The sequence below is a fragment of the Staurois parvus genome, unplaced genomic scaffold, assembly GCF_062004578.1.
Source record: "Staurois parvus isolate SC_StPar_1 unplaced genomic scaffold, SC_StPar_1.0 ptg000282l, whole genome shotgun sequence".
In the NCBI taxonomy this organism is placed as follows: Eukaryota; Metazoa; Chordata; class Amphibia; order Anura; family Ranidae; genus Staurois; species Staurois parvus.
The window spans coordinates 9,857,771-9,871,845 of record NW_028318078.1 but is presented as its reverse complement, the minus strand read 5'-3'; the positions used below and the strand labels follow the sequence as shown (position 1 = coordinate 9,871,845).

At 46.7% G+C, this 14,075-nt stretch overlaps 1 long non-coding RNA gene across 1 annotated transcript; it reads right to left on the bottom strand.

The window, feature by feature from the left end:
• Nucleotides 1–11,423: 11,423 nt before the first annotated feature.
• On the bottom strand, nt 11,424–12,813 carry LOC149458653 (uncharacterized). Its single transcript, XR_016313394.1, has 2 exons — nt 12,602–12,813; nt 11,424–11,777 (listed from the first exon to the last, which is right to left on the bottom strand). It is a non-coding gene; the product is annotated as an uncharacterized LOC149458653 (long non-coding RNA).
• Between the last annotated feature and the right edge of the window lie 1,262 nt (nt 12,814–14,075).

The window sequence follows — 14,075 nt, the reverse complement described above, 5'->3', positions numbered from 1 at the left end:
GTTAGTGAGACAGCTGCTGCCCCAGTCGGGAGGGACAGAGTTAACCCAGTTTCACGCACTTTCTGCTGAGCTCTGTTTATCTCCCTGTGCTGTAAATAAAAGGGGGGGAGTTCTGCTCACGCAGACAGTGTGCTGCATGGGAAATAAGACACGGACAGCCAGAAAGATGTACAAAAGAGAGAGAGTCATTCCCGCTCTAGAGTGCCTGCTGTTAGATTCTGTTCCTTTTGCCACATCATTTACCCATGTCCAGGAGCCTTCCACAATGTAGGGGGACTGCTGGAACCTTTAGCCCACTCTGAAGACACCAGCATTCTGAACATTGCATTATGGACGCTTACCTTTGCAGGTATGCTGGGGCAGCCACTGTAGTTAGGGATTAGTTTAGGAAAAGACTATTATCGCCATGATTACATTTTTCAGTAAAGCTTTAAAACTTTGCCTGGTCTAAAGTTACTAAAGAGGTGTATGCAAGTAACCAGCATACATGTGGTTTCCAGTTTGGATCAGTAGGCATATTGGGTTATGAAGACAGCAAGTAGTTAATGAAGGTCTAACAAGCAGCCTGTCGTGAAGTGTGTACCTGTGAAAGGTAGAACATACTCTTGCAGCGAAGGGAGTTGTCGGCATTATCTCTCCTGGTGGTCTATCTCCCATAGCAAAGGGAGTAGATCAGCATGTAGAGGTCCCCGGCCTATGCACAGGTATTAAAGAAGAAGAGTTAAGTAAGTGTACACATGGAGTCAGCACTAGGTGTATGACAGGGCTCCATTTTGTTACTTGCAGTGAGGTAGAAGAGATATACTGGACAGGTGGAGTGGGCAGAAGCTCAGCATGTCATTCCTACTTGCAATAAGTTACAGCAAAGGTGTACATTGATTGATGACCTGAGAGAGTTAACTGAAGTCCAGTTTATCTGTTCAAGTGTACATGGTATATGGCCATCTCTGAGTTGGTGGTCCAGTCTTAAGGCTGGGCTATCCCTGAAAGCGACCTCCACCCTGTCCTTGGACATTGGGGAGCACGGCACTAGTAACGTTAGTCTATGTGTAAGGCAAGTGACTCATCTTAGGTGTCCAGCATAGCCCTGAAGAACCCACCCCAGTGTAGGCTTCTTATGTGACCCAACTTGGCTGCTTTATTTTAATTGACAATTGCACAATCATGCAACGCTGCACCCAAATGAAATTTACGTCCTTTTTTGCCCCACAAATAGAGCTTTCTTTTGGTAGTATTTGATCACCTGTGCGTTTTTTTTTTTTGTGCTATAAAAAAAAAAGTCTGACAATTTTGAGAAAAAAAAACAAAACTTTTTGCTATTAAACATGTCCAGTAAACAAAATTTAAAAAATCAAATTTCGTCACAAATTTAGGCCAAAATGTATTTTGCTACATGTCTTTGCTAAAAAAAATCCCAATACGTGTGAATTAATTGGTGTACGTGAAAGTTATAGCGTTTGCAAATGGCCGTATAGATACTGGTTAGGCCTTGTAGGTCTTGTTAGGCCTCAGCCATTTTGTCTTTCCTCTCCTCCCTCCTCCATTTTGAAATGGAATTTATAGCTGTAAGTTGAATGGACGTCAAAAGGGCCTCTTATCTTAAATAAAACAAAGATAGATAAAGCTCCAGGGCTGTAAACCACTAATTAGTCTGGTACAGGAGGTCTGTTTTGAAAACCATTTTCCTCTGCCCGATCGCAAAACAATAACTCAGTCAGTCATGACCTGTTAGGCCATATGGCTCTAGGATACAGAGCGTGCCATAAAACGTACTTTCCACATGTCACAATTCATAAAGTTCAGCAGGAACTGGGCACATTAATACTAGGTATATATTTGGATAGATCATTTTCATGTGAGTCAAACAAGACCTTACATGACTATATTAGCACCTAGGATGGGGAAGAAAGCAGTCTCTTCCCTCCTGGGTGACAAGGGTACGCTGTGTTTGGTATCCCTGGGTTTAAAATATAATTCTGAATATGAATCTGCCATTTGCTAGGATGCCACCTCCACCTATTGGAGGTTATTAACCTTAGTATGAAATTGTAAGGCGACTGGATGATTGGTCATTTGTTCTCAGGCGTCACCCCTTTAATATCATAGAAATAACTGACAGGTTGGGAGAAGACAGCTCTCATTTAACATCAATCAGGAAACATCTAACAGACTTGAGAGCCAAGGCAATAATTTTGTTCGGACAACTGGACTCTGCTAAAACCAAGGACATTGCAAGTAGTCTGCCTACTGAACTCCTTCCTTTTATTTCTCTGTTTTATTGTTGTATTTTTATCTTTGTAACATCTTTTTCTGTAAATATTTTAGTTGCACCATTTTGACCTTTTTAGTAATAAATCCTATTTTGAAAAGTGTTGAAACTGTCTCTAAAGCTTTTAATACAAACTAAAGAACCCCTGTCTCTTGAAGAGTTTTACTGTATGTAATAATCCTCTGAATATACCTGTCTGTGGTGACAGTGTGTATTATAGAAGCTTATGCGAATATCATAGCGTTATTGCTTGGATTTGTGAGTTTCCTCCTTATTATTATTATTATACAGGATTTATATAGCGCCAACGGTTTGCTCAGCACTTTACATTATAGTGGGAGACAATACAGTAACAATACAGTTCAATAGAAGAGGGATTTGAGGGCCCTGCTCCTTGGAGCTTACAATCCAGGAGGGAGGGGTGAATGGTACAGTAGGTAGTCATTGTGTGGGATGGAGTGGTTGGAAGAGTAGAGGATTGCAGAATTAGCAGAGGGCGGGATAGGCTTCCCTGAAGAGAAAGGTTTTCAGTGATCGCCGAAAGGCAAGTAGAGTAGGTGATAGTCTGATAGATTGGGGTAGGGAGTTCCAGAGGATGGGTAACGCCCTGGAGAAGTCTTGGAGACGAGCATGGGAGGAGGAGATAAGGGAGCTAGAGAGTAAGAGGCCTTGTGAGAAGCAGGGTTTGGGTGATATTTAGAGATAAGATCGGTTATGTAAATTGGGGCAGTGTTGTGGATGGCTTTATATGTCATTGTTAGAGTTTTGAATTTTATCCGTTGGGCAACTGGGAGCCAGTGGAGGAATTGGCAGAGAGGGGTGGCGGATACGGAACGGTTAGTGAGGTGGATGAGTCTGGCAGCAGCGTTCATGATAGACTGGAGGGGGGATAGCCTACGATGAGGTAGGCCAATGAGGAGGGAGTTGCAGTAGTCAAGGCATGATATGATAAGGGAGTGAATAAGTTGCTTATTGGTTTCCGGGGTTAGGAACGGTCGTATCTTGGAGATGTTGCGGAGGTGAAGTCTACATGATTTTGTCAGCGATTGGATCTGGGGCTGGAAGGACAGATGGTAGTCTAGGATTACACCTAGTACCCTGGTGTGAGGGGATGGACTGAGGATGGTGTTAGCGATATTCATGGTGAAGTCAGTGGGGGTGGCGCGGGTAGGGGGAATAATAGGAGCTCAGTTTTGGAAAGGTTGAGTTTGAGGAAGTGGAGTGACATCCAGGCCGATATGTCGCTTAGTAGGCTAGCAATGCGAGTGGAAACTGAAGGGTTGAGGTGAGGGGTAGACAGATAGATTTGCATGTCATCAGTATAGAGATGGTAATTGAAGCCGTGGGAGTTTATCAAGTGACCAAGGGAGGAGGTGAAGATAGAGACGAGAAGGGGTCCAAGGACAGAACCTTGGGGGACCCCTACAGAAAGAGGGAGTGAGGAGGGAGGTGGCAGCGTTATAGGTAACACTGAAGGAGCGCTGTGATAGATAGGAGAAGAACCAGGAGAGAGTGGAGTCTCTGAGGCCAAAAGAGTGTAGTTTTTTGAGGAGGAGGGGATGGTCAACCTTGTCAAAAGCCGCGGAGAGGTCGAGTAGTAGGAGTATTGAGTAGTGGCCATTGGTTTTTGCAGTTAGTAGGTCATTAGAGAGCTTTAGTAGGGCAGTTTCGGTGGAGTGTAGGGGGCGAACGCCAGACTGTAAGGGGTCGAGAAGGTTGCTGTCAGTGATGTGGGAGCTCAGACGATTGTAGACTAAGCGTTCTAGGAGTTTAGAGGTAAATGGCAGCAGGGAGATGGGTCTAAGGTTGTTCAGGTTGGTGGGGTCTAGGGACGGTTTCTTAAGTATGGGAGTGATGTGCGTGTGCTTTAGAGGGGAGGGGAATGCACCTGTAGAGAGGGAGAGATTGAAGATGTGAGTGAGGGAGCATAGGATGGAAGAGGAGGGTGACCGAAGGAGTTGTGAGGGGACAGGGTTCAGGGGGAAGGTGGTGAGGCTGACTTCTGAGAAGACCTTAAGGACCTCTTCGGTGGTAGTGAGGTCAAAGGAGGACAGTGTTGAGGGAGGTATGGTGTGAGGAATGCTAAGTGGGGTGGGTGTCTGTGTAGTGGCGATGTCCCTATGGATTGCGTCGATCTTGTTTTGGAAGTGGTGTGCAATCTCGTGGGCAGTGATTGAGACGCTGGGTGGCGGTGGGGGTGGAGAAAGTAGAGAGTTAAAGGTAGAGAAGAGCCGACGAGGACTTGAAGAGAAGGTATTAATGAGGGTAACAAAGTATGCTTGTTTGACAGCGTGAAGGGAAGAAGTGTATGTTAGGAAGGTAGATTTATTACGGGTGAACGTTTGGTGGGATTTGGTTTTACGCCATAATCGCTCTAGCACGCGACTGTGTCATTTGATATTTCGGGTGTGGTCAATCTGCCAAGGTTGTAGAGGTCGGGGCCTGATGCTTCGTGTTGTTAGGGGAGCAAGCGAGTCTAGAGCGGATGAAAGAGAGTTGTTGTAGACAGCAGTGGCCAGGTCAGGGCAGGACAGGGGGTTGATGCTGTCGTAGAGCTGGTCAGTTGCGGAGTGGAAGGGAGCCGGGTTTAGGTTTCGGAGATTTCTGCTGGTAATTGTCTGCTGTTTAGTGGGGTAGGTGTTAGAGGACGAGGAGAATGTGAAGGTGATGAGATTGTGATCAGAGAGGGGAAATGGGGTGTTTGAGAGGTTATAGGGAGTACAGTGGTGAGAGAAGACAAGGTCTAAGGTATTCCCACCGGAGTGAGTGGAGGACTGTATACACTGCGCTAGTTCAAAAGAAGAGGTTATGTGGAGGAGTTGGGATGTAGCCGGGTTATTGACGTTAATAGGGATGTTGAAGTCTCCGAGGATGATAGTGGGTAGCTCAGAGGAAGTGGTGGTGGCAGTGTGAAGGGTTATTTCTGTAATTAACCTAACCCAGGAACAATCGCTCTCAGGCTGCTGGCACATAGATTGTAGTCCCGTGAGCTGGAAAATCTTTGTGCACGGTGCAGCTGATCAGCTGGTCCTTCAGTCATGAGTTGGTGAGAAGGGCAGCTGTCAGGAATGGACTCAGCACTGGTGGTGGGACTCATCTGCTGTGTGGGCTGCAGTACCAGAGCTGACCAGCGGGTGCTCTCAGCAGCCAGAAGCTCACACGTGCAATCAGCCAAACCTGGGGCTGATTGCAGAAGGGTGTATTTAAGGCATGACCAGACCTGTGATGGCCTGGCTGTCGTGCCAGTTGATTCAGTGCCCACTGTTGTGCCAGTTAATTTGGTGCCTGCTGTCGAGCTTGGTGACCCGGTACCCGCGGTTCTGCTAGATGGCTCGGTGCCCGCTGACATGCCCGGTGACTTGGTGCCCGCTGACTTGCCAGGTGACTCTGTGCCCGCGGTTCTGCTAGATGGCTCGGTGCCCGCTGACATGCCCGGTGACTCGGTGCCCGCTGACTTGCCAGGTGACTCTGTGCCCGCGGTTCTGCTAGATGGCTCGGTGCCGGGTGACGTGCCCGGTGACTCGGTGCCCGCTGTCGTGCCAGATGACTCGGTGCCCGCTGTCGTGCCTCTGCCCGCTGCACAGCCCGACATGCCAGCCCCTGATGTCCAGCTAAACTGGCCAATATCTGATTCCCAGCCTGCTCCTGGAAATTCTGTGCCCAGTGACCTGCCTTCCTGGGTTCTCCTACACAAAGAGAAGTCTACCAGCAGGAAACCCAGCCAGCCGGTTTTCTCCGGCAGTTGGATATTCAGACAGTTACCTGACCCGGGCGGTGGAACATTTTGCCCACTAAGGACTGTCTGGAGCGTCCTGAGGCCGCTCCTTGGGGGGGGGGGGGGTACTGTCAGGAATGGACTCAGCACTGGTGGTGGGACTCATCTGCCGTGTGGACTGCAGTACCAGAGCTGACCAGCGGGTGCTCTCAGCAGCCAGAAGCTCACACGTGCAATCAGCCAAACCTGGGGCTGATTGCAGAAGGGTGTATTTAAGGCATGACCAGGCCTGTGATCTGGGCCTTGGTGTATGTTTTCCCATGAGCCTCTGTACCTGGTATCTTGTGTTCCTGCTTCGTTGCTGACCCGGCTTGATCCTGACCTCTGCTGACCGTCTCCTGTTGAACCCCTGGCTTGCCTGACCATTCTTCTGCCTGATCCCCTGTACCGCGCTGCCCGTGAGTTACTGAACCCGGCTTGTGACCTTGACCATTCTCTGCCTGCTCCTTTGGTACCTTGCTGCCCGCACGTTGCTGACTTGGCCCATCTGACCACGCTAACTACTCTGCCATCCATCCATCCTGCACGGATCCAGCCGTACCTGCACATACCTCTGGCGGATCCCTCTACCACTAGCAGGTGTACTCAGGGGCCGCGACCTGGTTCCTGTCTGCTCCAAGTCCATCCCCACTATCAGGGGCCCTGGTGAATAAGCAGACTGGGACTTAGACTCCGCGCCCTGGGGAATCCTGTCCTGAGGACCGCTAGAGGTACCACCAAACGGTCATTACAGAACTCTACGGCCGGCCTGACCGTTCCACCTCTCCAGCCCTGACTACGCCTGTGTTCCTGCACCTCCTAATATTAGTGGAAGGTTGGTTTGCTCACTGTGCGTTTATATATCTTCTAGATTGTAAGCTCGAAAGAGCAGGGCCCTCGATCCCCTCATGTTTTGCATTGTATTGGTATTGTTCTGTCACATGTTCTGTCCCCCTTTGTAATGTACAGCGCTGAGTGAACTATTGGCGCTTTATAAATACTGTATAATAATATAATAATAAATATATCTGGAAGGTTGGTTTGCTCACTGTGCATTTATATATATATCTGGAAGGTTGGTTTGCTCACTGTGCGTTTATATATATATCTGGGTGGCTAATAAACTGTATTATACTGTACCTGAGGCCTGCGTTTCCCTGTGTCAGTCCACACCTTTCTGGTCACTCCTAGATTCCTGACAGCAGCAGGGGTTGGGCGCCGCGTTCCGTCACATATTGGCTGGCAACGTACAGTAAGTGGGATAGTTCTGCATTAGAGCATTCAGTGCAGTGTTAGGAATTAGCTCTGCAGTGAAGGATTGTAACCTTTGTGGAAACAGTCCTTAGAGACAAGCGGTGTATATTTTTGTTTTTTATAAAAGATACATACAGCAACAGCTGCTGCCAGGGGCAGACTGACCATTTGGAAACTCGGGCACTGCCCGAAGGCCCGGGGTCAGTAGGGGGCCCCATGAGATGCCCCTGGTACCTTTTTCATAGGCTTTTTTGAGTTTGGGCAAGGACACAGGGGCCCCATGATCCCCTATTGCCCGGGGGTCCCATGAGTTGTCAGTCCGCCCCTGGTTGCTTCCTATTTTTGCTTTCCACAGTATTCTATCTTTTCTTCTTGCAATAATGCCTGGTTTAGCAGAATACAAGAGAATGAGCAAATGATTTATGTGCTGAGTTTGAAGCAAGAGGAATTGACATCGGTGGCAAGAATCGTGAAAGTTTGATTCATGCCCTACAGGAGTATGATATCCGGGCAGACCAGAACCCGGGGGAACCTGAAACTGAAGGGGTTCCTGCCACCTCCAATCCCAGTGGTTCAGGATGGGCAAACAGAGACTGACACTGGAGTACCACAGAATGTCACTTCCACACAGCATGAGCAGGCCAGCACCAGAGTGCCTGTAACCAGCAGAGACTCTCCTCAGATGGAGGAAGCCCTGAAACGCATCATGGAGATGGATCCTCTGGTATACCTCCAGTTTCTTGAATGCCAAGCAGCAGCTAAGAGAGAGAAATGCCAAGCTGACAGAGAGGCTGCTGATTGCTAGCACGAACTGGAGATGGCTAGGTTCCAGCAGCAGCGACAGGCTCAGAACCTCAGGTCCCTAGAGCACAGGGATGCCTCTCTGCCAATGGGCACAGCAGCCAAATTTCCAATAATGGAAAAGGACAGTGACATTGATGTGTATTTACTGTCGTTTGAAAAAACTTGACGTCAGTAGTACCATCTGCCCCAAGCACAATGGGCTCGGTACCTGACACCAGGGCTACAAGGCAAGGCCCTGGATGCCTTTGTCGAATTGCCAGTGGAGCAGGAGGACGATTATGAAGCTCTCAAAGGATGCAATTGTCCGGAAGTATCAGCTAATCCCGGAAGTGTACCGGAAGCGATTTAGGTCCTTGCAGAAGCGACCTGTGGACTCTTATACGGATGTGGTAAGTGGACCAGAGGACTGAAAGCTGACTCATTCACGCCCCTGGAGGATCTCATGGTCCAAGATCAACTGCTGCACCTCTGTCCGGCAGACGTCAGACAGTTTGTGTTGGAGAGAGGACCAGCATCTGCCAAAGCTGCAGCAGAACTGACTGATACCTATGTCCACACATGGGTATCTGACCACCGCAAGGCTCCTCCAAATGGCTGGAAAGGAGGGAAATCACCCATAGCAACCTCTCCTAAATCGGTGAGTCAAGTTTCCCATCACCCAACACCTGCAGTCCCGGGTGTCCCAGCAATCTCCACTGACACTCTCAGATGTTACACCTGTGGGAAACCTGGACATCTCAGGACGCAATGCCGTAAGCAAAAAAAGATGACATCATCTGGCCAGCAACTCTTCTTCAGTGCTGTTTGTCTGCAGGAAAACTCGAGGAACTGCCGCAGACTTGCAGTCAGTCACCGTGGGCAACCGGACCGTAACTGGCTTCCATGACACAGGGGCTGCAGGGTCTGGGTGGCACCAGTAGTTCCGGTCTCTCCTGGGTGACAAGGGTACACTGTGTTTGGTATCCCTAGGGTGCAGCTGAGAGTGGCATTGTTACGCAAGTGACAGCACGGTGCGAGATTAGCTGGTCCTTTGGTCACGAGTTGGTGAGAAGGGCAGGGGTCGGGTGCAGCGTTCTGTCACAATCAGTGCTAATAAAAAGCACTGACACTGTACTAATGGCACTGGGCAGGAATGGGTTAACATGTGTAGCGAGCAAAGGGTTAACTGTGTGCTGTGTGCCATTTTACTTTGTGTCCTGTGTTTGTGCTTCACTGTAAGCACACTGCTTTGCATGGAAGTGCTATGCACAGCCATGCAAAGCAGTGTGCAGGAGCTGACAGGGGAGAAAACTGTTTTGTTTACAAACAGTTCTTCCCTCCATCGGAGATGCTCACTGAGCGCCTGCGAATAATCACCAGCCGGGACCCAATGATTGACAGCTGAGGCAGCGAATGGCTGCGCAGGTCCCTCCTAACCCTCTTGTATTGAATTGTATTTTTGCTGTACTGTCTCCCTTTATATTGTAAAGCACTGAGCAAACTGTTGGTGCTCTATAAATCCTGTATAATAATAATAATAATAGCTGGAGATGGAGGCTTCCTGGGCTGCTATCTTCTCTGCCTCATTTTCAACTGCTGGATCAGCTAGGAACCACCTGTGGGAGGAAGGGCAAACTCCAGCTCAAGCTGCAAGAGCATAATTGACATGCATGGGAGTGACATAATCTATGGCCAGCCAATAGAAATGGGTGGGGATCCATACCTGTAAGCAGACCGGTCAAAGATGTCAGCTGCCCTTAGAGAGCTCCAGGACACCATAGTGCTGGAGAGAAGGTGAGTATAATTCTGCTTTAAAAACTATTTTCATAGAGTCAGTTGCCTCACAGACCTGCTTTGGGAGAGAGTACAGTTAACCGCTTCCCGAGCTCCCTATTGTAGGAATACTGCTACAGGGTGGCAGGGCTGCGCAAAAGTATGTATATATATGTGATGTTTCATCTCTCGGTAGGGGGCGCGCGCGCCATTATTGGTGGCTACAGCTGTCGATCGCTGGGTCCTGGCTGGAGATTCCCCTCCAGCACCCAGCGATCACCAAGGAACACTGACAGGGGAGAGGTCTGTATAACACAGATCTTTCCCCTGTCAGCACCAGCATGCTACCTTGTATTGCTCTGCATAGTAGAGCAATACAAAGCAGCATGCTTACATAGTAAAATACACATAGCACACATAGTAAAGCAGCACACGGCACACGGTTAACCCTTTGAGCGCCCCAGATGTTAACTCCTTCCGGCCCAGTGTCATTAGTACAGTGTCATTAGTACAGTGTCAGTGCTTTTTATTAGCACTGATCACTGTATTAGTGTCACTGGGGATTTCAGTGGCAGTTAGTAAGTTCCCCCCCAGTGTCAGAATGCCCATCGCAGTCCCGCTATAAGTCGCTGAACGCCACCATTACTAGCATAAAAAAATAAAAATTCCAGTATATATACCGCCATTTGTAGACGCTATAACTTTCATGTAAACCAATTAATTAAGTCCCCCTGGAAACTGGAAGTCATTGTAATATGCACCCCTACTAAAGTGACTGCTGTTGACCTCCAGGACCTGTGCTACCCTCCTGCTTATTCAACACAGGAGGATGCATACTTGACTTAGGTACCATTGAGAGAAAATTTGCATTCTTTGATTGGAAGAGGTGGAGATCATGATGTCATTGCCCCACCTCTTCCAATCAGCTTTGCATTCATTGAAAAAATGCAAAGTTTTCTCTGAATGGCATCCAAGCTGAGGAAGTAATTTCCCGCGTTCATTAACCAGCAGAGCACCTGCTTGGTACTGACCTGGAAGCCAGAGGTAATCAGTGTAGTAAAGGAGAGAAATTTCAGGTATGGCACATACACACTTACATTGTTCCAAGCTGGACCAATGTAACTATGCAAAAATAGCCATAACTGGAAATTGACTTTAAGCACAAACATTGTGTAGCACTACAAGCAGGAAGCAGAGCCTACATATGTAATGCACTAATATGGCCCATGTAAATATAATAATAAATTATACATAGCAACAAGGTTTTTAAAACATTAACGTGTATTGATAGGATTACTTGCATTAGGATGATGTCTTTTACGTACATATCTAATAAAACAATTGAAAAGAATTTACGTTCCCATTACATGGTTAAGGAGTATTTTGTGCACCGTTCCACCTGCAGCCACCTATGTGTTTTATTTCTCCCCTCCACATGAGTCCCATACCTGTGGAGCAATTTAACACTGCTCAACAAAAAAGACTGATTGCTCTACTGCATGCAGTGCCTGTGTGAACCCGGCCTTAATGCGCAAACGGAAATTCCAGTAGTGATTTTCGGTTAATGAATACAACCTCTAAAACAAAATTTGTTTAATTCCTTTATTGATATAGAAAATCAAATATATATAGACTGTATATTTGGCCCATAAGACTTGCCTCAATCGATTCCCCTTGCATGTAATGGTTGCCCTGCACTGCTGTTATAATACAATGTGATAAATAAGTGTTACTATAAAGGGCTAACACGGCGATCATGTTGTTACTCACACAGGGAGGCTTCTTTCACAGGTTAGCACTACAATTATCACAATAACTGCGGGCTGTTACTACCAGGGCGTCCCTTGCTCCCTAAACAGACCAGGCGTCCGTCCAAGTGTCTCATGTCATTTGTTCTTTCTTCCCACAACAGGTAGTCATTCTCCAAGCACACTGAGCTGAATTCTGGAATGTAGAAATAGGTCATTTATATCCTCCTACATTGCATGCCATTAGTTCTCAATTGCTTTTCAGTAGAGATAAGAAATACAGAAATCTAGATAATATTACAGCAAGTATTTTTTTTTTAACTATTATGATTTCCTCATTGCAATAGCGACGTAGGCTATCATAGGGAATTACAAAAAACATGATATAGCTCACACTGCCTGGGATACCAGTAGGGTCCATCAACCATTATATTCTATAATCCTTTTATAACATTAAAGACATTTTACACTTGTAGCGCTCACCCCCGAAGGAGCCGCTGGAATTAAAGGACACTTCTGTCCTTACTTCAGTGAAGAACCATATACAGTATATATTGGATCCACAGCACACGAGTACACCCTGTGGGATGTTTTATAACAGGTTTAATACGACAGGTAAAACTATGCAAATAGACTGAAAATTAACTTGGAAAATAGCAGTTAAATGCACTGAATACACAAACCTTCTAGAATTGGCACAATAACATCAATAAACACAATAATCATGTATATACGTATATACCGGTATAGCTATAGATCCGAATTAACTCCCTGCAACTATAGCAGCATTATATCCCCAGCTAAACTGACATCTCTTTAGGCTCAGTCCCAAATTCACTTGTATACTCGGTGGAGCACTCTTAAAGACTGGCATTTCACTGGTTAGCAGTTGTTCATCACATCTAAGAACAGTCTCCCGGGGTTAACTCCTTGAAGGGATGATAAATGTGGCTCTATCTCTCTGGCTAGTTTTTTTCTGTTGTCAATTGTTGATACTGCACAATCTCTGAGGTGCCTCACCTTGGATGGTCACATGCCTCCTCTGCGATTTCCAACACTCTGACCTCTCTCTGTTGTGGGATATGTCGTTGCTGTCAGTAACTGCCGTCGTGCGTGACTGGTACAAATCATCACAGTTGCTGACTGCAGCTGCTGTAGATAACCGTTGTCCATAGAAATCTTTGCTGTTCTGGAAACAGTGTCAGTGTACTTCAACAGTAGGGGCTGCAGACTAGCTCCCATACAGGCACACATGGCTCTCCTATCCCTACTCCTTGCAAAGCATCCTGGTCCTGTAGTCCTGTGCAGTATAAAGTTACATTGTCTGCCTTTGTGATGAAACTGCAACTCTCACAAACACTCCAGTACTGCTGAGAGCTTAGCCAATCAAACCCTTTCTGACAGCATGCAGTCTTTAAAGGGAAACAGTTCTTTAAAAGGGAAACAGCAATGGCCCCGCTACACACTGTAGCCACCCTGTCCTAAACAGGGGATACCAGTACATTTAGCTTTGCTGGGTTGTAGGTAACCTGACTGATTTATAGTCTTTTTGGTAATTTGGGTTACCCCTAACCCCTAATTCTGTTTAATTTGTTCATAACCCCACTATAATGTACAGCGCTGAGCAAACCTTTTAGCTCTATATAAATACTGTATAATAATAATATAATAATAATAAACTATATAGAGGTTGGTATAAATAGTCTCAATCTCAATGTTTGCTGATGATACAAAGCTAAGCAGGGCAATAACTTCACACCAGGATATAGGAACTCTACAAGAAGACCTCAATAAGATAAAGGGGTGGGCTACTATTATTATTATTATTATAATACAGGATTTATATAGCGCCAACAGTTTGCTCAGCGCTTTACAATATAAAGGGAGACAATACAGCAACGATACAGTTCAATACAAGAGGGTTAGGAGGGCCCTGCTCCCTGGAGCTTACAATCTGAGAGGGAGGGGCTGGTGGTACAAAAGGTAATAACTGTGGGGGATGAACTGATAGGAGAAATACAAGAATCAAATATTAGCTGAAGGCAGGATAGGCTTCCCTGAAGAGACAGGTTTTCAGGGATCACCTAAAAGTGGGCAGAGTAGGCGATAGTCGGATAGATTGGGGTAGAAAGTTCCAGAGGATGGGAGAGGCTCTGGAGAAGTCCTGGAGATGAGCATGGGAGGAGGAGAGAAGGGAGCTAGAGAGCAGGAGGACGTGGGAGGAGAGGATGGTTTGTGTGATATTTGGAGACAAGATTGACAATGTAATTTGGGGAAGAGTTGTAAATGGCTTTATATGTTATTATTAATGTTTTGAATTTTATTGAGCAATGGGAAGCCAGTGGAGGGATTGGCAGAGAGGGAATGGGAGATATAGAACAGTTTGTAAGGTGGAAGAGTCTGGCAGCAGCATTCATAGACTGAAGAGGGGATAGCCTGCGATTAGGTAGGCCAATGAGGAGGGAGTTAAAATAATCAAGGCGAGAGATTACAA